Below are 27,353 nucleotides of genomic sequence, written 5' to 3'. Positions count from 1 at the left end.
TATTCATGCACTCATCAATACCCTTGCCTAACTGGGTCAGCTCTTGCAGCTTTACAGAAGGGCATTTCTGACTATGAAAAGATGCATGAACTTCTGATAGACCCCACTGAATATCCAAACCCAAATTATTTTATTAATTTCAACTAATTGTTTTCCATTAAAATAATAAGTGCAAAAAAAAATAATAAGTGCTTCTTTTATTTATTTATTTATTTATTTGTCTGCGTTGGGTCTTTTTTTGCTGCACATGGGCTTCCTGTAGTTGCGGCGAGCGGGGGCTACTCTTCGTTGCGGTGCGCAGGCTTCTCACTGCGGTGGCTTCTCTTGTTGCGGAGCACGGGCTCTAGGCACACAGGCTTCAGTAGTTGTGGCACACGGGCTCACTAGTTGTGGCTTGCGGGCTCTAGAGCGCGGGCTCAGCAGTTGTGGCACACGGGCTTAGTTGCTCCGCGGCATGTGGGATCTTCCCGGACCAGGGCTCGAACCCGTGTCCCCTGCATTGGCAGGCGGATTCTTAACCACTGCGCCACCAGAGACGTCCCAATAAGTGCTTCTTATAAAAAATTCAATAGAAGAAATATTTGAAGTAAAAGGTGAGTGACCCTCAACCCCCAATTATTTTCAGTGTTCACAGGTATCTGGTGCTTCTCTTAAAACCGTTTTTCCACCAAAGAAAACAATAGTTTAAACCGCTGAAAGCTAGAGTTATGATTCATAAGAGTTATTTTTAAATTTTTGACTACTAAGAGACTATATTAATTTCCTATTGCTGCTGTAATAAATTTCCACAAATTTACTGGCTTAAAACAACACAAATGTATTACCTTACAGTCTGGAGATCAGCCGACCCAAGTGGGTTTCACTGGGTTGAAACCAAGGTGTTGGCAGGGCTGTGATTCCTCTGAAGGCTCTAGGGGAGAATCTGTTTCCCTGCGTTGTCCACATTCTAGAGGCTGCCTGCATTTCTTGGCTCCTGACCCCATCCTCCATATTCAAAAAACATCACTCCAGCCTCCGGTTCTGTCATCACATCACCTTCTCCCTTGTTGATCCATTTGCCTCCCTCATAAGGATCCTTGGGGTTACACTGGGTCCATCTGGATAATCTCTCATCTCAAAATCCCTAGCTTCATCCCACCTGCAAGGTCCCTTTTGCCATCTGTGGTGACACTCACAGGTTATAGGGATTAGGGCGTGGACATCTTGTGGTGGAGGCATTACTTAGCTACCACAGAGACATATGACTGATTTGCTCAGGGATTTTGTGTGGGAGAAACTCATATTAAATTAGCACTTCTCCCTCAACTCTTCTTTCTGTTTTCATCCAAATACCAGAAGCTCCATTAAGGTCTCACATTTGATTTATCTGAGAACACCTGACAGTGATGTGAAGTGGGCCCTAGAGCAACATTTACCAAACCGGCGCTCTAGTGGCCCATGAAATGTTAAAGATGTTCTGCGTTAAAAAGTGTTCTGAGGGAGTTCCCTAGAGGTCTGGTGGTTAGAACTCCATGCTTTCACTGCCGTGGCCCGAGGTTCCGTTCCATCCCTAGTCTGGGAACTAAGATCCTGCAAGCCACTTGATGCAGCCAAAAAAAAAAAAAAAAAAAAGTGTTCTGAGTCAAATAAGCTTGAAATATTCAATACATTGTGTGCTCCTACCCACTCAGCTTCCTCTTGTTTTTTTTTTTTTTTTAACATCTTTATTGGAGTATAATTGCTTTACAATGGTGTGTTAGTTTCTGCTTTATAACAAAGTGAATCAGTTATACATATACATATGTTCCCATATCTCTTCCCTCTTGCGTCTCCCTCCCACCCTCCCTATCCCACCCCTCTAGGTGGTCACAAAGCACCGAGCTGATCTCCCTGTGCTATGTGGCTGCTTCCCACTAGCTATCTATTATACATTTCCCACTCACCTTCCTCTTTAATACACATTAGCATATGGGAAAGCTACTGAGAATTCTTGCTATTGTCTGTGATTCCAAATGTATTTTACAATGAAATATTTTTTCTCTTTATATAAATATATATTTGAAAAGAATGCTCATTAATGACCTTCTCAGGGATACCAGTGTATCATGTTCAGGAACTGTTGTTCTTAATGCGGTCTTTCATTCTAAAAGTTAACTAACTATATTGCCCTGAAAAGATAAATAAAATAAAAAGGGCATAGTGGAGCTGACTCTAAATATCTCCTAAATGACATTTTTCCTATTTAATTCTGTCTCTACTAGTTATGTGGAACTTAGTTTATTTAGACTGTAAACCAACCAACTTTCATAATTTAAGTTAAAAACCTGATATTAAGAATAACTTAAGTTTCTGTTAATAAATATTTAGAATAATATTACATGCATAAAACATTTTGTGACTATGACAACACAAACAAAATTGTTTTGAAAAGCAAGATAATGTCTTGATGTTTTTCAAGGCATGTAGAAAAATTTACTACTGTGAATACTATTTCTGAATCGCTGGACTGGAATCCATTAGTTTAAAAATTATATTAATCTTTTCCCTATTTTGAGAAGACAGTTCCTCTGAAGGAGTCCAGGATGGTAACTGATAACTTAGGTTGATTCACCTGAAACTGCCAACAGTGGTGTGAAGAGAGCTTTAGCCTCCTCTTCTGAGTTCATGGAAAGATGGTCCTTAGCATAGGTTGGCAATGCGATCTTTGTCAGATAAGACTTTCATTGCACTTTCTTATGACACCGATCACTTTTTAATCATATATTATTAGTTGTATATTATGGCTTGCCTGCACACAGTAAAGTTCCTGAGGGTAGGAGCCATCAATATATCTGTTGTGTGCCTGTTTCAATGCTTTTCCCTTAGCAGGAACTGGACCAGTGTTTGTCAAATGAATGGCTCAATGAATGAATGAATGCATTAATTTAGGATGGAAATCCTAGCAATATCAAGTGTGTATGTCAATAATCCATCAGTTGATCCATCCATTTATATCCTTCCCTACTTAAAATTTGAGGAAACTCCCAAATATATATAGAGAGAATAAGGAAAAAGCTAAATTAAAATTAGGTAAGACAATTAAAGCAAAGGAAAGATAAGGGCTGGAAAGTAAAATGGATTTAGGACTGAGCCTAGTTCTGAAAAATATATACCACAAAATCTTATGCATTTGTAAGGGGAGAACAGTAATTTGGTGCTAAGCTTACTGGAAGCCTATGAAGGAAGCAGTTGGTTATTTGATTTTCAATATCTAGAAAATTATGATGTCAGTTGCTCACATGAAACAGTTATTCCTGGAATTAGGACCAGAGAGAAACTCTTCCTATGGTATAACAGAAGGAGTTTACTGTGTAATATAAAGAATAATGTATTCAGCTTATCTTTAAACACAGCGATGCATTTCAAAGAGAAATTTCTTATATTACCCTTGGTTTATACTGATAGCATCCCCACCATAACCTATATGAAGAGTACAGCTTTTGAAAGGGATAAACAGTGGTTCATGAAATCCTGTGATTCAAAGGAAACTGCAAGATAGCTTTCAAACAGTTTTTGCAAAACCTGTACTTAGCAATTAATGTGCATATAAAATTTCATTAGCAGAAACAAATGTGGAATAATGTAAAATCTATTGCCTAGTTATTAGAATAAAATTGAAATCAATTATCTGAAGATGGGGCTCAAATATTGATGAACATAATTTACTCTTTTTTTTTTTAACTTTTCTCTCTATGTATAACTACAGAATGCAGCAAATGGAACTAGTTATTAAACAACAGGGAAAATTCAGTTAAACAGAGAATATATTTCTTCCTTAGGTTGTAATTTAAGTTCCTTTTCAGTAGAAGGAAACGGACTCTAGTGAGAATTCACAGATGCCAATTATCCCAGAAAATGATGACTTAAAAGGCAGGTGAGAGTAGAAACCAATTAAAGAAGAGCATGCACCTGGAGCCCTCTCTTGGGGATGGGAAAGTTGGATGGGAGTGTTGTAACTGCAGGGATGTGATAGATGGAAATAGCGTGTCTTTTGGGAAATTAACCATCACTAGCTTCCCGTCTTATGCACCCGTGTGGATTTTATGTTGCCATCTTGTAACAGAGGCACCACCAATGGCAGTTTGGAGATATTTGTCAACATGCAAAAATTTACTGAAGAGTTTACAAAACTGAATTTCCAAAAGTTATTGTTAAATCTTAGAGATTTTCTTGGGATGTTGTCTAACTACTGGAAGTTCTAAGGTTAGGATAAAACCTTACCCTGGCCTCCTCCCTTACTTCTGACTTACAGCGTTGGTACTGGCAAGGGGAACCCATCAGATCTATGGATAGAATGGAAAATAAGCCTTCTTATTTGGTTTCTAATTCCCTTGAGTCACCATACATTTAGGAGTTTTAAGCCTATATAAAATGACCGTCAAAATACTTTTTTCCATCTCTCTTCCCTTTCCTTTTTTTTTTTTTTTTAAAAAAATATTTATTTATTTATTTTTGGCTGCGTTGGGTCTTCATTGCTGCGCACGGGCTTTCTCTCGTTGCGGCGAACAGGGGCTACTCTTCGTTGTGGTGCGCAGGCTTCTCATTGCGGTGGCTTCTCTTGTTGCGGAGCACGGGCTCTAGGCATGTGGGCTTCAGTAGTTGTGACACGCAGGCTCAGTAGTTGTGGCACACGGACTTAGTTGCTCCGCGGCATGTGGGATCTTCCCGGACCAGGGCTCAAACCCGTGTCCCCTGAATTGGCAGGCGGATTCTTAACCACTGCGCCACCAGGGAAGCCCCCTCTTTACTTCTTGAAACAGTAGTCTTCTGCAACTCTAGCTGCTTCCTTCCTTCCTATTAACTTTTAATAGGCCACCACCCCTACTGCTTCACTGACTTTGTTCTGGCGAAGAACAAAGATCAATTTTGTTCTTCACCAAATTGATTAGCCTCTTTTAAATCTCCATCTTAGTTTTCCTCTGTCCCATTGTATATCTCTAAACCAGTCTTCTTCCTGTCCGAAGTACCCTCCTCTCTCTTGACCTTCTCCTACCCCTGTGGCTGTTTCTTTTTGGTCTTGTAAAAGGGCCTTTCTTCACTTTTTAGAGATTGTTGTTCATCTTTGTGTTCCTCTAAGTTTTCTCTCTTTTTTTCTGGTGATCTCATTCATCCTGAGGTTTGAACTATATGCTGATGCCCCATGCATTAGTCAGAGTGAGGCTAAGCTGCTGTAACAAAGAGGTAGGTGCGTGATTATGCTCCATCTGGTCACCCAGGATCTCAGTTTTCTTATCTCTTGTTGCTCCACCATCCCCTAAGGTGCTGTCTTTATCTGCAACATCTGCAGTAGCCCAGTGGCACCATGTCTATGTTCCAACACCCAGGAAGTGAAGGTCAAGAATTTCCAAAGGAAGTGATAAAGAAATTGTACACAGTGTTTCTGCTGAAATTGCATTGATGAGGTTATAGTCTCCTGACCACCTGTAGCGTCAAGAGGGGCTGGGAGGGGGAAGGGTAAGCTGTGACAAAGCGAGAGAGAGGCATGGACATATATACACTACCAAACATAGATAGCTAGTGGGAAGCAGCCGCATAGCACAGGGAGATCAGCTCAGTGCTTTGTGACCGCCTGGAGGGGTGGGATAGGGAGGGTGGGAGGGAGGGAGACGCAAGAGGGAAGAGATATGGGAACATATGTATATATATAACTGATTCATTTTGTTGTAAAGCAGAAACTAACACACCATTGTAAAGCAATTATACTCCAATAAAGATATTAAAAAAAAAAAAAGAGGGGCTGGGAAATGAGTGGCCATGTGCTCTGTGAAAACGGTGAGTTTAATAACTATGAGGAAGAAGGGGAGAAGGCAAAATGAGTGGTCCCTGCTAAATGAGTGGGTCAGCCCCATTCTCTCATGTTCCACATTCACAGATCTGTCTACTTTGTGAAGCTTTTTTTTTTATGGTTCATTAGTTCTTTTAAAAAAATTTCAGCTTCATTGAGGTATAATTGACATATAAAATTATAAGATATTTAAAGTGTACATTGTGGTGGTTTGATATACACTGTGAAAGAATTTCCCCATCTAATTAATTCACACATGTGATGTCTTCTTCTGCATGTCCTAAAGACACCTCAAACTCAACATGTCAAAACGAAACAAGCGTGAACTAATTGTTTTCTCCAAGTTGACTCCTCTTACCAAACTTTCTCAGTCTTAGTTAGTGGTTATTACTATGTTGTTTGAACTAGAAAACTTAGTCATTCTTGATTTTTTTATTCCCCACAGCAAATTTGCCACCAAGTTCTATATATTTTAATTATTGAATCCATCCTTCTACCACTGTCTGTGTCCATCCAGGCCCTAAAAAGCTTTATCTTATATTATTTCTGAAGCCCCCTGACTGGTCTCCAGTCCAAAAGTTGTTTCCTTAGATGACTGTCCTCCCCACACAGCTACCATATTTATCTTTCTAAAGCACATATGGATGATTAAAAGTCTGTAGTGACCCTCCATTTGCTCCTGTGGGTTTTCTTTAAATACGATTTTTAGAAAGAACCCTTTTTTTTTTCTTAAAATAAATCCTACCCCAAATTCCCCATATAAAAAAATATTCAGAACTCCTTATATGGGCATTGTCCTTAGAGTGTCATTTGAAAATTACTGGCCTCAGGATTTTAATTCAGATTACTTGCTGGTAAATAGAAGACCCTCACAGTCCAGGCCCAGCTGACCTTCCCAAACTTACCTCTAGCCAGTATTTCCATCATCTTCTCTGCTCTAGTCGCATGGCATTAATCACCCCTCTCACACACTTCAGGCCCTTGTGGGTCTGTTTTTGCTCCCGTTCCTTCAGTCCTGAGCGGTGCCTCCTTGTTGTACACTGGCCACACCGTTACTCACCTGAAAGGGCATGAGCTTTGGAGCTAGGCAGACTTGGAGAGCCTCTGAAGAGTCTCATCTGAGCCTTGGTTTCCTCATTGCATGGGTTTAATAAGAGAATCTATGTAAAGTACCCAGGCCATAGGAGAACCTCAAAATGCCACTTCCTTTCCTTCTCTCTCCTTCTTAAATGTGACTTCCGTATTTTGTGTGTGTGTGTGTGTGTGTGTGTGTGTGTGTTTGTGTGTGAATACTGCAGGAAGAAGTTGGTTTCCCCAATCTGTTTTTATAGCATTTGATAATGCTTCTATAAGAGAACTTTTATGATTATATTTATGTATGTATGTAGTTGTCTCACCTGTTGGATTTTGAGCTCTTTGAAGATAGGAGTCTTGACTGACTCACCTTTGATCTTTGGTACCAGGCAAAAATAGACATAAAATAAATGTCTTTTAAACTGAAGTGCATTGAACTGTATTGAAATGAAGTTGTAGTAGAAAAAAAAAGGTCAATCAGTTTTTCTGGCTCTGACTTGCCCTTCTCATAAGGAATGGAACAAGAGTTTGACGGATGTGCATATGCTGTTTTGCAATAAAAAGGAGCAGACTTCTGATTCTGAACATGAAATAGCAACTGCTGGACTGTGAAACAATTTGCAAAATTGCATTTATCCTGGAGTGTTTTGTTTTGGCATCAGTAGGATAGAATGTTGTTTCATAGTCCATGTTTATTGAACCATGTAAGGGATTTACAGGAGCATCTGTATGGAGGCCAAAGTTGAAGTGGGGCACAGTCCCAAAAAAGTGACATGTAAAACAAATTGATGTGTTCAAGCATGCAGAGTTGACAACATAATCTGCTATTTTTATAGAGGAAATTTTGGCACTAAGTGCAGGGTGTATATATATGTGACAAAATCAGGCTTAATATCAACTCCCCCCTACCAAACAAATAAACAAGTTCCTCTTCTTTACTTCTCTATTTCTTTTTATTTTAATGTGGTAAAAAACATAATAAAATTTACCATAATAACCATTCTTAAGTGTATAATTTAGTAGTGTATATTAACATTATTGTGCAACAGATCTCTAGGACTTTTTCATCTTGTTACAGTGAAATTCTGCACCCACTGAACACTAATTCTTCCTCTTGCCTTCTCCCTGCCCTGGGCACCACCCTTTTACTTTCTATTTCTGATTTTGAGTACTTGAAATACTTAACATGAGTGGAATCATAGAGCATTTGTCCTTTCGTCACTGGCTTATTTCACTTATAATGTTCTTCAGGTTCATCCATGTGGTAGCACATGACAAGATTTCCTTCTTTTTAAGGCTTCATAACATTCTGTTATTTTTATATTCCACATTTTCTTTATCCATTCATCTGTCAGTGGACATTTGGATTATTTCCATCTTTTGGCTATTGTGTTAATGCTGTGATGAACATGGGTGTGCAGATATCTTTGAGATTCTCTTTTGAAATCTTTTGGATAAATACCCAGAAGTAGGATAGGTGGATAATATGGTAATTCTATTTTTCATCTTTTAAGGAATCTCCATGTTCTTTTCCGTAATGGCTGTACCATTTTACACTCCCACCAGCAGTGCACAAGCATTTCAATTTCTCTCCATTCTCACCATCCCTGTTATTTTCCATTTTTTTGATAGTGGCCATCCTGATGAGAGTGAGGTGCTATCTCATATTTTTTTTTTTTTTTTTTTTTTTTTTGTGGTACGCGGGCCTCTCACTGTTGTGGCCTCTCCCGTTGCGGAGCACAGGCTCCGGACACGCAGGCTCAGCGGCCATGGCTCACGGGCCCAGCCGCTCTGCGGCATGTGGGATCTTCCCGGACCGGGGCACGAACCCGTGTCTCCTGCATCGGCAGGCGGACTCTCAACCACTGCGCCACCAGGGAAGCCCATCTCATATGCTTTTGATTTGCATTTCCCTAATGATTAGTGATGTTGAATATCTTCTTTGGAGAAATGTCTGTTCAAGTCCTTTGCCCATTTTTTAAATATTGGATGTTGCTGTTGTCCTTGTTGCTGAGTTGTGAAATTTCCTTATGTATTTTGGATATTAACCCCTTATCAGATATATGCTTTACAGTTTTTTTCTTCCATTCTGTAGATTGCTTTTTCACACTATTGATTGTTTCCTTTGATGTGCAGAAGATTTTAAGTGTGATGTAGTCCCACTTATTTTTGCTTTTGTTGCCTGTAGTTTTGGTGTCCTACCCAACTTTTTAATTTCTTTCAATGACATTACCGGTCTTTGTATTATACAGCTCTGAAGTCTTGAAATACCTCTTTCTAGTCCCCTATAATGAAGAGTTGCCTAAGACCACTCAATTCGGTAATAGTTCTTATATCCATTCTCTCTCTCTGTCTCCATTCCACTGCACACATGGTTTATCACTCCTGTATGGATTTCTCTCTCCTCCTTATATGACATCTCTCCCCTTTCCAGGCTTGTCAATATACTGCCTCCAGTTTATGCTTCTTAAAGAAGCATATGTCTAGTTATAGATCTGTTTAGAATACTTAAAGTTTCCCCATTGCTGTGCAGAAGTGTCTAAATTTTTCTAAAATCTGGCTCTGACTTACCTTTACAGCCTATCCTTTGTTCCTTTCTCCCATTCCCTACACAGACTTTATAGTTTAGTTAAACAAGGTGAATCGCCTTTTCCTTGTGTTGCCCCATAGTTTCCTGACTTTGCCCGTGCTGGTCTTTTAACTTGGAATGCATTAGCATGTGCTGGTGACCCTCGTTTGGTCATTCATCTCTCTGTCTGCCGTCTTCCGCTCTTATTTCTCTATACTTGCTCCTAGGGAATTCATCTTTAACCTTGACCTATATGTTGATATTTCTTAAGTTAGCATCGCTGTGTATGATCTCATTGCCTCAAGGATGTTACTGAGGTTTTAGGGGACCAATGACTAGCACTCATCCTCCACCCCCAAGATATGAGCCAGTTAAGGGATAGACTAGGAGTAAGACAAATGAAACCAAAATACCATCTTTATTATTAATAAAGTTGCAACTGGAGAAGGTGGCTTATACTTGGGAGAAATAGAGTTCCTAATGCTGGACCTAAAATTAGTCCACTTTAAAACTTAAACAGGTAGTGTACAGCAGGATGCACTTCCTACTGGCGATTGCTGCCCAAAGATAAAGAGAAAAAGGAGAGATGCTGTACATGTCCAGCTTTTGCTCTCAAGGTCCTTAGTCAGCCTCCTGTGGGGAGAAGTGAGTGAGGAGATGGAGCAAGGCCGAGGGGGTTGCACTACTGGACATCTGTCCACATGGAGGAAACATTGGGAGTGGGAGGAACATTTCTCCTCCTCCCCTGACACACAAGTCTCCTTCCTGCTCTCCCACTCTCATCCTGCATCCATGTTCATCATATTCCCCTCAAAGACAGCTCTCCTCCCCGACTGCTCTTGTTACACTAGAACTTTTCACCACCTTTAACTTGACTTCTCTCATATGCCACAAAGTTGAGTATTTTAGTAACATTCCTTTTCTTTAAAATGCTTCGGTAATTTGATCATTCTCCAGTATCGCTACCATTAACTTAGGACGGACCCTTAGCACCCTCGAATGGATTTGTCCAATCTGTAAGTGTTCTCCTTCACTTCTGGTTTGCTTCCTAAAGAAGAATGTTTATAAATCCAAGGTATTTTGGATTAGATGCACATTGGCATTCGAGTGTCTCTTCATTGCCCTAATGCATGACATTCTTTTACAACATACTCCAGCTTACAAACAGCACTTTAGAAAGATAATGTTCTTGGAACATCCCATGCTCATTCCTATTGCATCTTTGCCCAAGTGGACATTTCTGCTTGAAGGACAGCCCCTTAACCCTTTATATTCTTAAATTTCCAATTCACTGTCCACCTCTCCTAGATGGCTTTTTGTGTACCTCTAGTTGGCATCTCTGCTATTGTACTTAAAAATTATTATTTTATAATTCTCAACTTATTTATTTTTTGTTTTATTTTTTCAACTAATTTTATTGAGGTCAAGAAGATTTCCTTTACTTCTTATGTCTGCCCTCCCTTTCCCTACATGTCTAGTATGGGCTAAACACAACAAAAAAATCAGTGGAACTGATTAGTCAAGAAAGTTAGAATAACATGAGTTATTTAATATGTTTGAGGTTAAATTTCCAGGCTAAGATGTGAGTCTTTACATATTAAACAACAAAAAATTTCTCCATTTCCTAGTTAAGAACTTCTGTAAATGACATGGCATTTATAAGTATCCAATTTAGAGTTCTTCTGATGCATTCCTTGTTGGAATATAAGACCCTTTTCTTTGCTGAATCCTAAGTGAGAGTATTGGAATGGAATACTGACAGGAAAAAAAAAAGCTCTCAAGATAACACATGGCCTCAATCAAGAAAGCATCAGAAGGAATTAAGCAGGAATTTGGAGAAAAGACATGTTGTCATCTGGGCTTATTGATTTTAAAAGAAAACATTTGGGTACATTTAATATTTAAAGCCACTTTCTGGACCCTTCATCTTAGAAAATAAGTTATTTATTTATAATGACTCTGGTTTCTCTCTGATGTATAGTGGTAAATTTGAATTGACTTTGTACAACAGCATAAAATATGTGATGGAAAGGCCAAAGGATGCTCTAGAAGTATCTACTGGAACTTAATTTACTAAAGGAAAATATTAAAAGCAGAAGTTTTGTCTTACTTACATCCACAGTTGTTTTTTCTAATAAATACAGAACAATTTGAGAGGTTGACTCTTTGAGCTTTTATTGTTCTTGACTTTCATTTGTTAAAAAAGTCTTCCTTTTAACAGTAGAACAACTATTACAAGTTAGCTAATCAATTGAGTCTTCCATCTTTTATGAATATTTTGACCTGTTAAGAATAGGAGGAAATCTTGGAGAAATTGGGAATGTTTCTTAATTCACAGGATTTCAGGATCCTGGAGAAGGTGCCATGTCTAGGAATGACCACAAAGTGGTGTAGAAATAAATACCTTAAACATACGTGTCATTCATTCATTCAGTAAACAAGCATTTAATAGTCCACAGCTACATGCCAGGAATAATGTTAGGCACCAGAGAAACTGAAACAATTTAGATACAGTACGTGTCCTCAAGGAGCCTAGAGTGTAGCAGACCAAGATGTACCTGTAAGGAAATAAGGGCAATAAGAGTGTTATAAGGACTAAGGTGGAACTTTATATGACAAAAAATGGGGACCAAAAAGAAGGGATGGACACTTTTACAGAAGTTCGGGGATGGAGGAGGGAATGTGGGTTTGTAAAGGCACAACAATGGAAATGATTTTTTTTTTAACATCTTTATTGGAGTATAATTGCTTTACAATGGTGTGTTAGTTTCTGCTTTATAACAAAGTGAATCAGTTATACATATGTTCCCATATCTCTTCCCTCTTGCATCTCCCTCCCTCCCACCCTATCCCACCCTTCTAGGTGGTCACAAAGCACCAAGCTGATCTCCCTGTGCTATGCGGCTGCTTCCCACTAGTTATCTATTTTACATTTGGTAGTGTATATATGTCCATGCCGCTCTCTCACTTTGTCCCAGCTTACCCTTCCCCCTCCCCATGTCCCCAAGTCCATTCTCTAATAGGTCTGCGTCCTTATTCCCGTCCTGCCTCTACATTCTTCATGACTTTTTTTTTTTTTAAGATTCTATATACATGTGTTAGCATACAGTATTTGTTTTTCTCTTTCTGACTTACTTCACTCTGTATGATAGAGTCTAGGTCCATCCACCTCACTCCAAATAACTCAGTTTCGTTTCTATTTATGGCTGAGTAATATTCCATTGTATGTATGTGCCACATCTTCTTTATTCATTCATCTCTTAATGGACACTTAGGTTGCTTCCATGTCCTGGCTATTGTAAATAGAGCTGCAGTGAACATTGTGGTACATGACTCTTTTTTTTTTTTTATTTTTTGCGGTACGCGGGCCTCTCACTGTTGTGGCCTCTCCCATTGCGGAGCACGGGCTCTGGACGCGCAGGCTCAGTGGCCATGGCTCACAGGCCCAGCCGCTCCGCGGCACGTGGGATCCTCCTGGAGCGGAGCACGAACCTGTGTCCCCTGCATCGGCAGGCGGACTCTCAACCACTGCGCCACCAGGAAAGCCCTGTTGTTGTTTTTTAAACATCTTTATTGGAGTATAATTGTTTTACAATGGTGTGTTAGTTTCTGCTTTATAACAAGTGAATCAGTTATACATACACATATGTCCCCATAACCCTTCCCTCTTGCATCTCCCTCCCTCCCACCCTCCCTATCCCATCCCTCTAGGTGGTCACAAAGCACCGAGCTGATCTCCCTGTGCTACGTGGCTGCTTTCCACTAGCTATCTATTTTACGTTTGGTAGTGTATATATGCATGACTCTTTTAGAATTATGGTTTTCTCAGGGTGTATGCCCAGAAATGGGATTGCTGGGTTGTATGGTAGATCTATTTTTAGTTTTTTAAGGAACCTCCATACTATTCTCCATAGTGGCTGTATCAATTTACATTCCCACCAACAGTGCAAGAGGGTTCCCTTTTCTCCACACCCTCTCCAGCATTTATTGTTTGTAGATTTTTTGATGATGGCCATTCTGACCAGTGTGAGATGATATCTCATTGTAGTTTTGATATGCAGTTCTCTAATGATTAATGATGTTGAGCATTCTTTCATGTGTTTGTTGGCAATCTGTATATCTTCTTTGGAGAAATGTCTGTTTAGGTCTTCTGCCCATTTTTGGATTGGGTTGTTTGTTTTATTGATATTGAGCTGCATGAGCTACTTGTAAATTTTGGCGTTTAATCCTTTGTCAGTTGCTTCATTTGCAAATGTTTTCTCCCATTCTGAGGGTTGTCTTTTCATCTTCTTTATGGTTTCCTTTGCTTTTGAGTTTCATTAGGTCTCATTTGTTTATTTTTATTTCCATTTCTCTAGGAGGTGGGTCAAAAAGGATCTTGCTGTGATTTATGTCATAGAGTGTTCTGCCTGTGTTTTCCTCTAAGAATGTGATAGTGTCTGGCCTTACATTTAGGTCTTTAATCCATTTTGAGTTTATTTTTGTGTATAGTGTTAGGGAGTGTTCTAATTTCATTCTTTTACATGTAGCTGTTCAGTTTTCCCAGCACCACTTATTGAAGAGGCTGTCTTTTCTCCACTGTATATTCTTGCCTCCTTTATCAAAGATAAGGTGACCATAATTGGGTGGGTTTATCTCTGGGCTTTCTATCCTGTTCCATTGATCTATATTTCTGTTTTTGTGCTAGTACCATGCTGTCTTGATTACTGTAGCTTTGTAGTATAGTCTGAAGTCAGGGAGCCTGATTCCTCCAGCTCCGTTTTTCTTCCTCAAGATTGCTTTGGCTATTCGGGGTCTTTTGTGTTTCCATACAAATTGTGAAATTTTTTGTTCTAGTTCTGTGAAAAATGCCAGTGTTAGTTTGATAGGGATTGCATTGAATCTGTAGATTGCTTTGGGTAGTAGAGTCGTTTTCACAATGTTGATTCTTCCAATCCAAGAACATGGTATATCTCTCCATCTGTTTGTATCATCTTTAATTTCTTTCATCAGTGTCTTACAGTTTCCTGCATACAGGTCTTTTGTCTCCTTAGGTAGGTTTATTCCTAGGCATTTTATTCTTTTTGTTGCAATGGTAAATGGGAGTGTTTCCTTAATTTTTCTTTCAGATTTTTCATCATTAGTGTATAGGAATGCAAGAGATTTCTGTGCATTGATTTTGTATCCTGCTACTTTACCAAATTCATTGATTAGCTCTAGTAGTTTTCTGGTAGCATCTTTAGGATTCTCTATGTATTGTATCATGTCATCTGCAAACAGTGACAGGTTTACTTCTTCTTTTCTGGTTTGGATTCCTTTTATTTCTTTTTCTTCTCTGATTGTTGTGGCTAAAACTTCCAAAACAATGTTGAGTAACAGTGGTGAGAGTGGGCAACCTTGTCTTGTGCCTGATCTTAGTGGAAATGCTTTCAGTATTTCACCATTAAGAACGATGTTGGCTGTGGGTTTGTCATATATGGCATTTATTATGTTGAGGTAAGTTCCCTCTCTGTCTACTTTCTGGAGGGTTTTTACCATAAATCGGTGTTGAATTTTGTCGAAAGCTTTTTCTGCATCTATTGAGATGATCATATGGTTTTTATTCTTCAGTTTGTTAATATGGTGTATCACATTGATTGATTTGCCTATATTAAAGAATCATAGTATTCCTGGGATAAACCCCACTTGATCATGGTGTTATGATCCTTTTAATGTGCTGTTGGATTCTGTTTGCTAGTATTTTGTTGAGGATTTTTGCATCTGTGTTCATCAGTGGTATTGGTCTGTAGTTTTCTTTCTTTGTGACATCTTTGTCTGGTTTTGGTATCAGGATGATGGTGGCCTCATAGAATGAGTTTGAGAGTATTCCTCCCTCCCCTATATTTTGGAAGAGTTTGAGAAGGATAAGTGTTAGCTCGTCTCTAAATGTTTGATACAATTCACCTGTGAAGCCATCTGGTCCTGGGCTTTTGTTTGTTGGAAGATTTTTAATCACAGTTTCAATTTCAGTGCTTGTGATTGGTCTGTTTATATTTTCTGTTTCTTCCCGGTTCAGTCTCGGAAGCTTGTGCTTTTCTTAGAATTGTCCATTTTTTCCAGGCTGTGCATTTTATTGGCATATAGTTGCTTGTAGTAATGTCTCATGATTCTTTGTATTTCTACAGTGTCAGTTGTTACTTCTCCTTTTTCATTTCTAATTCTATTGATTTGAGTCTTCTCCCTTTTTTTCTGGATGAGTCTGGCTAGTGGTTTATCAATTTTGTTTGTCATCTCAAAGAACCAGCTTTTAGTTTTATTTTTCTTTGCTATTGTTTCCTTCATTTTTCTTCATTTATTTCTGATCTGATCTTTATGATTTCTTTCCTTCTGCTAATTTTGTGTTCTTCTTTCTCTAATTGCTTTAGGTGTAAGGTTCTTCTTTCTCTAATTGCTTTAGGTGTAAGGTTAGGTTGTTTATTTGAGATGTTTCTTGTTTCTTAAGGTAGGATTTTTTTGTATTGCTATAAACTTCCCTCTTAGAACTGCTTTTGCTGCATCCCGTAGGTTTTGGGTCATTGTGTTTTCATTGTCATTTGTTTTTATGTATTTTTTGATTTCCTCAGTGATCTCCTGGTTATTAAGTAGTGTATTGTTTAGCCTCCATGTATTTGTATTTTTTACAGATTTTTTTTCCTGTAATTGATGCCTAGTCTCATAGCGTTGCGGTTGAAAAAGATACTTGATACGATTTCAATTTTCTTAAATTTACCAAAGCTTTATATGTGACCCAATATATGATCTCTCCTGCAGAATATTCCATGAGCACTTGAGAAGAAAGTGTATTCTGTTGTTTTTGGATGGAATGTCCTATAAATATCAGTTAAGTCCATCTTGTTTAATGTATCATTTAAAGCTTGTGTTTCCTTATTTATTTTCATTTTGGATGATCTGTCCATTGGTGAAATGGGGTGTTAAAGTCCCCTACTATGATTATGTTACTGTTGATTTCCCCTTTTATGGCTGTTAGCATTTGCTTTACGTATTGAGGTGCTCCTGTTTTTGGCGCATAAATATTTACAATTGTTATATCTTCTTCTTGGATTGATCCCTTGATCATTATGTAGTGTCCTTCTTTGTCTCTTGTAATAGTCTTTATTTTAAATTCTATTTTGTCTGATATGAGAATTGCTACTCCAGCCTTCTTTTGATTTCCTTTTACATGGAATATCTTTTTCCATCCCCTCACTTTCAGTCTTATGTGTCCCTAGCTCTGAAGTGGGTTTCTTTTAGACAGCCTATGCACGGGTCTTGTTTTTGTATGCATTCAGCCAGTCTGTGTCTTTTGGTTGGAGCATTTAATCCATTTATATTTAAGGTAATTATCAATATGTATTTTCCTATCACCATTTTGTTAATTGTTTTGGGTTTGTTTTTGTAGGGCTTTTCCTTCTCTTGTGTTTCTTGCCTAGAGGAGTTTCTTTAGCATTTGTTGTAAAGCTGGTTTGGTGTTGCTGAATTCTCTTAGCTTTGCTTGTCTGGAAAATTTTTAATTTCTCTGTCAAATCTGAATGAGATCCTTGCTGGATAGAGTAATCTTGGTTGTAGGTTTTTTCCTTACATCACTTTAAATATGTTCTGCCACTCCCTTCTGGCTTGCAGAGTTTCTGCTGAAAGATCAGCTGTTAACCTTATGGGGATTCCCTTGTATGTTTTTTATTGTTTTTCCCTTGCTGCTTTTAATATTTTTTTTTGTATTTAATTTTTGATGGTTTGATTAATATGTGTCTTGGCATGTTTCTCCTTTGATTTATCCTGTATGGAACTCTCTGCCCTTCCTGCACTTGATTAACTATTTCCTTTCCCATATTAGGGAAGTTTTCAACTATAATCTCTTCAAATATTTTCTCAGTCCCTTTGTTTTTCTCTTCTTCTTCTGGGACCCCTATGACTCGAATGTTGGTGCATTTAATGTTGTCCCAGAGGTCTCTGAGACTGTCCTCAATTCTTTTCAGTTTTTTCTTTATTCTGCTCTGCAGTAGTTATATCCACTATTTTATCTTCCAGGTCACTTATCCGTTCTTCTGCCTCAGTTATTCTGCTATTGATTCCTTCTAGAGAATTTTAAATTTCATTTATTGTGTTGTTCATTGTTGTTTGTTTGCTCTTTAGTTCTTGTTAAACATTTCTTGTATTTTCTCCATTCTATTTCCAAGATTTTGTATCATCTTTACTATCATTATTCTGAATTCTTTTTCAGGTAGACTGCCTATTTCCTCTTTGTTTGTTAGTTCTGGTGGGTTTTTACCGTGCTCCTTCATCTGCTGTGTGTTTCTCTGTCTTCTCATTTTGCTTAACTTACTGTGTTTGGGGTCTCCTTTTCGCAGGCTGCTGTTTTGTAGTTCCTGTTGTTTTTGGTGTCTTCCCCCAGTGGCTAATATTGGTTCAGTGGGTTGTGTAGGCTTCCTGGTGGAGGGGACTGGTGCCGGTGTTCTGGTGGATGAGGCTGGATCTTGTCTTTCTGGTGGGCAAGACCGCGTGTGGTGTTGTGTTTTGGGGTGTCTGTGACCTTATTATGATTTTAGGCAGCCTCTCTGGTAATGGGTGGTGTTGTGTTACTGTCTTGCTAGTTGTTTGGCATAGGGTGTCCAGCACTGTAGCTTGCTGGTCATGGAGTGGAGCTGGGTCTTCGTTTTGAGATGGAGATCTCTGGGAGATTTTCGCTGTTTGATATTACATGGAGCTGGGAAGTCTTTGGTGGACCAGTGTCCTGAAGTTGGCTCTCCCACCTCAGAGTCACAGCCCTGACACCCATCCAGAGCACCAAGACCCTGTCATCCACATGGTTCCGAATAAAAGGGAGAAAAAAAGAAAGAAAGAAAGAAAAGAGCAACCAAACCAAAAAACAAATCCACCAATGATAACAAGTGCTAAAAACTATACTAAAAATATATATATATATATATATATATATATATATATATATATATACACGGACAGGCAGAACCCTAGGACAAACGGTCAAAGCAAAGCTATACAGACGAAATCACACACAGAAGCATACACATACACACTCACAAAAAGAGAAAAAGGGAAAAAAATGTATCTTTGCTCCCAAAGTACATCTCCTCAATTTGGGATGATTTCGTTGTCTATTCAAGTATTCCACAGATGCAGGGTCCATCAAGTTGATTGTGGAGCTTTAATCCACTGCTCCTGAGGCTGCTGGGAGAGATTTCCCTTTCTTTTCTTTGTTCTCACAGCTCCTCGGGTTCAGATTTGGATTTGGACCTGTCTTTGCATGTAGGTCGCCTGACGGTGTCTGTTCCCGCCCAGACTGGACGGGGCTAAAGGAGCAGCTGATTCGGGGGCTCTGGCTCACTCAGGCCGGGGGGAGGGAGGGGCACGGATGCGGGGCAAGCCTGCGGTGGCAGAGGCCGGCGTGACGTTGCACCAGCCTGAGGCGCGCCGTGCGTTCTCCCGGGGAAGTTGTCCCTGGATCCTGGGACCCTGGCAGCGGCGGGCTGCACAGGGTCCCTGTAAGGGGGTTGTGGATAGTGACCTGTGCTCGCACACAGGCTTGTTGGTGGCGGCAGCAGCGGCCTTAGCGTCTCATTCCCGTCTCTGGGGTCCGCCCTATTAGCCGCGTCTCGCGACCGTCTCTGGAGCTCCTTTAAGCAGCGCTCTTAATCCCCTCTCCTCGCGCACCAGGAAACAAAGAGGGAAGAAAACGTCTCTTGCCTCTTCGGCAGGTTCAGGCTTTTCCCCCCGAATCCCTCCCGGCCAGCCGTGGCGCACTAACCCCTTCAGGCTATGTTCACGCTGCCAGTCCTCTCCCTGCGCTCCACCGGAAGCCCGAGCCTGCTCCCAGCCCCGCCCACCCCGGCGGTGAGCAGACAAGCCCCTCGGGCTGGTGAGTGCTGGTCGGAACCGGTCCTCTGTGCGGGAATCTCTCTGCTTTGCCCTCCGCACCCCTGTGGCTGCGCTCTCCTCCGCGGCTCCGAAGCTTCCCCCCTCCGCCACCCGCAGTCTCCGCCGCGAAGGGGCTTCCTAGTGTGTGGAAACGTTTCCTCCTTCACGGCTCCCTCCCACTGGTGCAGGTCCCGTCCCTATTCTTTTGTCTCCAGGTACGTGGGGAGTTTCTTGCCTTTTGGGAGGTCTGAGGTTTTCTGCCAGTGTTCAGTAGGTGTTCTGTAGGAGTTGTTCCACATGTAGCTGTATTTCTGATGTATTTGTGGGGAGGAAGGTGATCTCCGCGTCTTACCCTTCCGCCATCTTGAAACTCCTCTGGAAATGATTCTTAAATGGAGTCTTATAAACTTGGGGTGGGGGGGCGTTTAGTAGGAAGTAGGTTATATAGATTGTAGAACTGGAGGAGGTGGGGCCTGGGAGTCGAGGAGGGGTCTTTCAGGCAGAAACACATGACTGAAGGACCAAAAATTTAAGAGCCAATCTGGCATGTTTAAGGAATTTTAAGGCACGCGGTAGGAGAGGAACCCGTAGACAGTGGACGGCCTGTCCACTGGCTGTCCAGATGATGTATGGCCTGCCGTGCTGTGGTGGCGGGGTAGCATTGTGCTCCCGCACGGTCACATTGGTAGAAGACCCCATAAGTGGTGGCAGGGAGGCAGGAGATAGTTGGGAGCGTGTTGTAGACTCCAGGGGACAGACGATAAGGGCCAGTACTGTAGGAATGAGAGGTTAGATCCACATGATTCAGCAGTTCAGCTGTCTGGAAGTAGTATTTCAAGAAGGTGCTGAAGAGTTCTAGCCTAAGAGAGAGTGAGAAATGATTGACCAAGATTGGAGTTACAGGTGGAAGAGTGGATTCAGGAGCAACACCTGATAGAGATGGATAATGGGTTCATAATGAGCTTGTGATGGAGGATTCAGTTTAGGACCAATTGTGCAGAGGTGGGGGCTCGGGTGAGGAAAAAGAATGGGAGGCCCGGGTGCTGAGAAGGGGCTCGGTGTGGGAGGAATGGGGTAGCATGGGGGGTGAGGTGCTCTGGCTTGATTTTGATTATTTGCGTCTTTGTATAATATTACTTGTGTTTCTGATTGGGTGTTGAAGAGTTAGGTTGAAGGTATATAGACAAACCTCAAAAAAGATTTTAGTTTGTTTCTAAACATTAAGCTCCGAATGACACAAGTGTTGTTTTTGCAGTTCAGTTTCTTAATCCCACAAATACATTGAATAAGACAGGCTACCCACGCTCTGGGCACAGCCCGTGAACTTGCTCTCTGCACGGCTGCCTGACGTTGGGCAAGTTAATGATTTTTTTCCTCAGTTTCCTCATCTTAAAATGGGAAAATGTATTAAGCAGGGGGCTAATATATAATTACTCCTCTTTTCTCCACGACTTGAAAATTAACTGAGAATGACAAAGGATTCAGGCAAACAGACAGCAAACAACTAACTGTAGTACTGAAAAAGCTGGGTGAAAGGATGTGGCTTAGATGTGTGGGAACAGTGAGCTTCCTAATTGTCTCTTTCTCTCAGTGGAGACCCTGGAATAGATAAATTGCACTGTTACCAGGGATACTTTCTGCTGGATTTTGTGAAAATTAAAAACGAGTGTCTGGACCAAGGGCTACCTTCCCAGATGGACACACCCCTGGCTGCACGCCTCTTATGACTCCTGGTGGGTTGCATTGCCCTCCTGGGATCACCTCGGTGCCAGCCCCTCTGGCCCAGAGTCCTGTGTCCATCTGCATTCTCTTGGTACCTACCAGCCTGCTCAGACTGAAGTATTGTCCACATTTCTACTCGATTGTCTTTGTGCATTTTGAACACCTGCTGAGGCAACTTCCAGCTAAGTTGCCTGGCCAGGAAGTCCAAGCAATACCAGTTATAGTTTTTGGTAGTGCCCTGATGACAGGTTGCATAGGTTTTAAGAAGTCCCTCTATTCCTCTTTTGCCCTCCATAGACTGTGTTCTTAGAGCACAGTTTTGTAGAATATAGAATTTTTTTCAGGATGTACATCAAGCTATAGCAGAAATACCTGTAACGATTATAGCTAATATGTCTCTAGTACTTACCGTGTGCCAGGCATTGCCATAATCGAATTACACACACTAACTTCACAACGACCCTATGAGGTAAGTACGATTATATGCTAGAAAACTAGAGGCACAGGAAGGTTAAGTGACTTATCCGACACCTCACACCTGGAGAGTGCCAGAGCCAGGGTTCAGACTCAGAGTCCCTGAGCTTGACCACCAGGTTACCCATCTCTTCAAGGAAACAGCAAATGGTGAATAACAATGGGTGCAGCGATCCCTCTGTTACCCTCCTCATTCTTTGCTTTCTCCAGCCCTCCTCCCAGTCTTCTAGTGCCCTCAGTGATTGTGTTTCATCTTTCTGAATAAATGGGAATGATTTGTCAGGTGCAGGTGTCTCGTCCCAGCCCCATACAGAACGCCTCTCACCCTCCATGCCTGTCCTCACTTTCTAACTCTGTTACCAGTAGGGGTTCTTCTGGATGACTGCACTCTACCTCTAGGCTCTCCACCTTTAAAGGAAAAGCAAAATTTCCCCATTATTCTATACTTTTGGAGAGATGAGAAGTAATGATGGTAGTGTATTTGTGTGTCTGCGAGTATTGTGAATGCCATACCTTAATCCTTTTTTGTAAAATAAGCTTCACTGATAATATAAGACACCTGTCCCTCCCATCTCCTCCTCCTTTTCTTTCCCCAAGAAGATGAAGTCCTCACCATAAGGTTCAGCGATTTTCAGTGAGTAATTCACATTGTGAGATTTTTAAAATAAACTTTTTATTTTTTGGCTGGGCCACGCGGCTTGCAGATCCGACCAGGGACTGAACCCAGGCCCTCAGCAGTGAAAGCGCCGACTCCTAACCACGGGACCACCAGGGAATTCCCACACAGTGTGGGATTTAAAAAAAAATGTTCTGTGGCAATTGCATTTGGGAAGACCCTGGATTAAAGAAAGTTATACAGGCTCCTTTCCTTCGGAACTTTTCAGAACCTTACATGCTAATATGATTTAGAATCTTTTGTATGCTAATGAACATATGATTCTTTTTAGGGAGGATAGAGCATTCATTCTTTTCCAAGTTAATTTGATCAAGGAACCTTTTTTTTTTTTTTGAAAACATCTCATCGGCCAGTGTTCTATAGAACACAGCCTTGGGAAACACAGGTATGGATAATGAAGCACTCAACCAAGAAGATGCCTGTAAAAGTGGCCTGAAATTGTCTTATCGTCTATACACATTTTAGTAACTACATCTACTTGACCTATTTTGTTAATTTTTAGACTTGAGAGTATTTAGAGGTCTTTTAAAAAATATCCCCTGTGGGGGACTTCCCTGGTGGTCCAGTGGGTAAGACTCCGTGCTCCCAATGCAGGGGGCCTGGGTTTGATCCCTGGTTGGGGAACTAGATCCCACATGCATGCTGCAACTAAGAGTCCACATGCTGCAACTATAAAAGTAGAATAAAATAAAGGACCCGCATGCCATAATTAAAGATCCTGCATGCTACAACTAAGACCCGGCACAGCCTAAATAAATACATAAATAAATATTTTTTTAAAAATAAAAATTATCCCCAGTGGGAATGCTTGATGTGATGGGGGCAGTATTATGTAGAGTGCCCGGACCTTTGGAAATTGACCACCCTGTTGTCATTTTGATGGCCTTTGGAGGGATGTGAGAAGAGTCTCCTGTTGTCTCGTTTCTGGGACTTCAATTGAGTAGTATGAGTGAAACGTAGATGTGGGTACTTGCCCAAGAGGTAAGTTAATGCGAGATCACTGGACCTCTGTTCAGCTGGCTCATTTCTATTTATACTCCCAACAGAAATAGATCATTAATATTTGGGGGCTTCACATCTTTGGACCATCGTTTAGATGTTTGATTTTATTTAGACTATCTCTATCTAGCATTCTGGGTAAAATCACAGCCTTGAATAACTTAACTTGTTTTGTTTTGAGCTAAATAGTCTCAAATATACTTTTAATAAAATAAACTTGGTTCAAACACACTGTTCCCAGTGCTTTACAGTTCTCAGGGAGTAAGCTACAGTTCTTGCCAATGTTTCTGTGCTCTGGCTGTCGCTTTTTTTTTCTGTTTTTTTCCTGGCTGCTTCTTAATAAGAAGTTTTAAAAAGGGTATTGTTAAAGACAAAATTATTCTGACACTTGTTAAAATGGTAAGGAAGACTACTTGGAACTATTATGAAAGATGTCAAGACTACAGTAATAGAAGTGAGAGATCAGGCTCAACTCTCAATATAGCGAAGAGAGCTGGGGATTTAGAACTAGTGAGCAGAGTGAGGGGGCCAGTGGATGGAAAATAATAAGAGGAGGCATCCAGAGGAGGAGGATTCTTGCTGAACTGACTTAGGATTCTTGCTGAAGGCAAGCCAGGGTGACTAGATATCAAGAATGGGAGATGAAGAATTTGCTCAGATATCCTGGGTGGGAGATTCTTTCTAAACTGACTTAACAGGATTCTTGCTAAAGTTGGGCTCTCCAGTCCCAGCAAGGATGGGGGTCAAGATTGAGGCTTAGTTGAGGGCTCAAAGGAACCTAACTAAATTTTGGTAAAGCGAGTCTTTGTCAATTAGAGCAAAAAAAAAAAAAAAAAAAAAAAAAAATATTTTTAAAAGACTGTGAACAATAGACATGTGATGTGGATGAAATTAGTCTTCTAAGAAATGGAGGAAGGTATTCCTCAGACTTACTGAGCATTCGTATTTCAAAAAGTCAGGAAATATCAAATCAGCAGTGTATGTAAGACAGTCTGCTTTTTGAGCTCACCATAACATATTATGTAAAATGTATCTGTGCTACACTGGCCATAGCACAAAGGGCAGGTGCTCATGGTTAGGCTTAGGCAGCTTGAAAAATCATTAGGAAATATTCTTCCACCATGTTTAAATTCACAAGAATGTATTTGTCCAGAATTTGGCACCATGGGTATTCCGAGCCTTTTACACATTGTACAAGGCTCTAACTGGGTTTTTAAAAAAGAAATAACAAGTTTCTATGCTGTAATAATTTACTTAGTCACCTCCTACTGATTAGAAACAGAATAATAGAATGTCACCACTCTGAGTTGGCTGGCAAGTGGAGGAATATGGACCGTAAGGGTCCAGTGTTCCTCAAACTTTAAAGTGCATACAAATCCCCTGGAGGTTGTTAAGATGCAGGTTCTGATTCCGTAGGTCTGGGATAGGCCTTCAAATTTTGCATTTCTATAAAGCTCCCAGGTGATGCTGATTCTGCCGGTCCTTGGATGTGTAGCAAAGATCTAACTCAAAAGGAATAGCACTAAGTGCTCTTTCAAACTGTTTATTTACTTGTCTCCCCTAAAATTAAGATGAGTAGTTCTTAGTTTCAAAACATATACAAATTTGTAGGGGAAGAAAAAAAACTTTTAATCTACCGTTTACCTTCTGTTATTGAGATGTTCAAATTAGACTGGAACTGACAAAAAGGTTAACAGGAGAAAAGGCACACACATTTTATTTGATGTTAATAGTTTAATTTTAGGGTACAGAGCCCTTCATAGAAAGGAAACGAAGATCTAAAGAAGCAGTTAGCCTTGAGATCTCATATACCGTTTAAACAAAGAGTGATAAATTGTGGAGAAGTGATTAGACAAAGGAAAAAGGGTTTGGGCTCCTAGGGAAAGTATATTGGGGGAAAGTAAGTATATGGGGGAAAGTTATGAAAGATAAAATTTATTTTAGTAAGGTTTGTTTGTGCAGACTGATTTTGGTGTCATCTTTCTGTCTCCAGTAATAATGGTTGTTTTCCTTTTCCTGGTTTTGGAGAGGAAAGGGAGAACAACTTCAAAAAGGGAAATTTATGTTTCACTTTTAGGCAGATAGGGTGAGAGCAGAGATCTCTTTCTACATTCTACATTCGCTGCTTTTTAATTGCCTTCAGGTCAAAACAATTTTTATGCCAAAGTGGCATATTTGGGGGCAGATATTTTGATCCCATTCACATTCTTCTCACATCATGAAGAAAATCAGAATTTTAATTTATTTATTGCTTCCAGGCAATGAAGATGACTGTTATTTCATAGAATGTCATGAATTATTTATAGATATTACTGCTTCCTTCATTCTAGGCAAGCTGCTAATGAATGACAATATTATTACTCACAGAAATAAGGTCAGTAAGAAAAATAATAACACTGTCATATATTGAGCACAGATTATGTGTTAGGCATTCTTTCAGGTGCTCTTTTTCTGTTATCTGTATTAGTCCTTACAACAACATTGCAAAGTAGATATTATTAAATATGTTTTGTTGATGGATGAAGAAATCATAGTTCAGAGAAGTTAGGTATCTGCAATGAAAGAAGGGAAATTTGAACTTAGATCTGCTAGACTTTTTTTTTTTAATTTATTTTATTTATTTATTTTTGGCTGCATTGGGTCTTTGTTGCTGCGCGTGGGCTTTCTCTAGTTGCGGCGAGCGGGGCTACCCTTCGTTGCAGTGGGTGGGCTTCTCATTGCTGCGGCTTCTCTTTGCTGCAGAGCACGGGCTCTAGGCACGTGGGCTTTGGTAGTTGTGGCATGTGGGCTTCGGTAGTTGTGGCATGTGGGCTTCAGTAGTTGTGGCTCACGGGCTTTAGAGCACAGGCTCAGTAGTTGTGGTGCACGGCTTAGTTGCTCCACGGCATGTGGGATCTTCCTGGACCAGGGCTCGAACCCGTGTCCCCTGCATTGGCAGGTGGATTCTTAACCACTGCACCACCAGAGAAGCCCTGCTTGACTTTTAAGTTGTTTCTGATCTATAAGAGCAATTTTGGGGTTGGTAACGGGAATGATGTCAAGGTCTCTTATTTTTCCAGGAGGATTCTATTCTTTACACTCCATCTTAGTTCTTGTATTGACTGAAACAAAGGGAAAATTAGAAAAAAAGACCAGCTTGGCTTAATGATTTTCTTTAGGACTATCCACATTAAAATACCATGCCTTTTAGACTCCTGGTACTCTTCTTTTGTGCTTTCTGCATTTGGGAAAGGGTAAGTGCAGGTGGGCCCAGATAGATGTCAGTCTTCCTGAGTTGTCTGGCCTCAGCAGGTTCCTCCTCCCCACATCCAGGAAGGCTCCAACCCTCAGTGGTGCTGTGCCTAAGCTTGTGCTCTTCTGTTGTCTCTTATTTGTTGCCAGCATATATGTCAGGAAGCCAGAGATTTTTGTTCTGCTGCCTGAAGTCTCCTTCATAAAGTCTCTGCTGAGCAGCAAGTGTGTGTGCAATCGGCATGGGGGCAGCTGCATCCCTACTCATCTGTGACCACCCTGCCTGGCCACAAGCCCTTTCTGGGGCTCCCTCTCACCTGACTGACTTCCGGTCAGATGGTTAAGAGAGCTAGCACTCTCCTGAACTGATAACCTTCATTGCTTGAAAAAAAATAATAATGAAAAGATGAAATTTTAGTTGCTTACTAAATTTGCCCTGGTTTCCATGATGTTTGTTTGCTCCCTAACAGATGTGAATTCACTGGCTGATCTGCCAATCATGGAGCAGCCATTCTCTACAGAATACAGAATACCATTCTCTACATTGGGTGGGTGGTATATCCCAGCAAATCTGATCCATTCTGTGGGGGAAAATAGCTGTAGTGAAAGGAAGATTCATGTCAGTGTTTCATTATTACAGCATCCTATCACTCAGAGAATAAAACATTTATTTGATTAAGTGCCATTGACTGTGCTTCCTTTCCCAGTCACTCTCTCCTCCCACAGTCTCTTGGAGTCAAATTTACCATGTATTGTGTCCCAAGTTTTTAACAGAGGTTTTTTTCTTCCTTTTTTTTTTTTAAAAAAGTTTTTATTTGAACACTAAGAAATAATTGAGAAGATCTGGGTTCTGGACCACCCCCTCCCCCCCCCCCCCCCCCCCCCGCTACTAACTGGAAAAGATATTTGAACCCTCTGGTCCTTAAGTATCTGGAAAA

General features: G+C 40.5%; 1 protein-coding gene and 1 pseudogene across 2 annotated transcripts in view; one reads left to right on the top strand and one right to left on the bottom strand.

Annotated features, from left to right (window-relative positions):
- LOC115857098 (ATP synthase F(0) complex subunit C1, mitochondrial pseudogene) overlaps positions 1–19,676 on the bottom strand; it is a 65,458-nt pseudogene extending 45,782 nt beyond the window's left edge.
- The window catches only part of ANK2 (ankyrin 2), a 690,343-nt gene that overhangs the window by 127,175 nt on the left and 535,815 nt on the right, over positions 1–27,353 (top strand). The window lies entirely within an intron of this gene.

The sequence above is a fragment of the Globicephala melas genome, chromosome 5 (assembly GCF_963455315.2).
Source record: "Globicephala melas chromosome 5, mGloMel1.2, whole genome shotgun sequence".
NCBI lineage: Eukaryota > Metazoa > Chordata > Mammalia > Artiodactyla > Delphinidae > Globicephala > Globicephala melas.
This window is presented reverse-complemented; position numbering and strand designations above follow the sequence as displayed.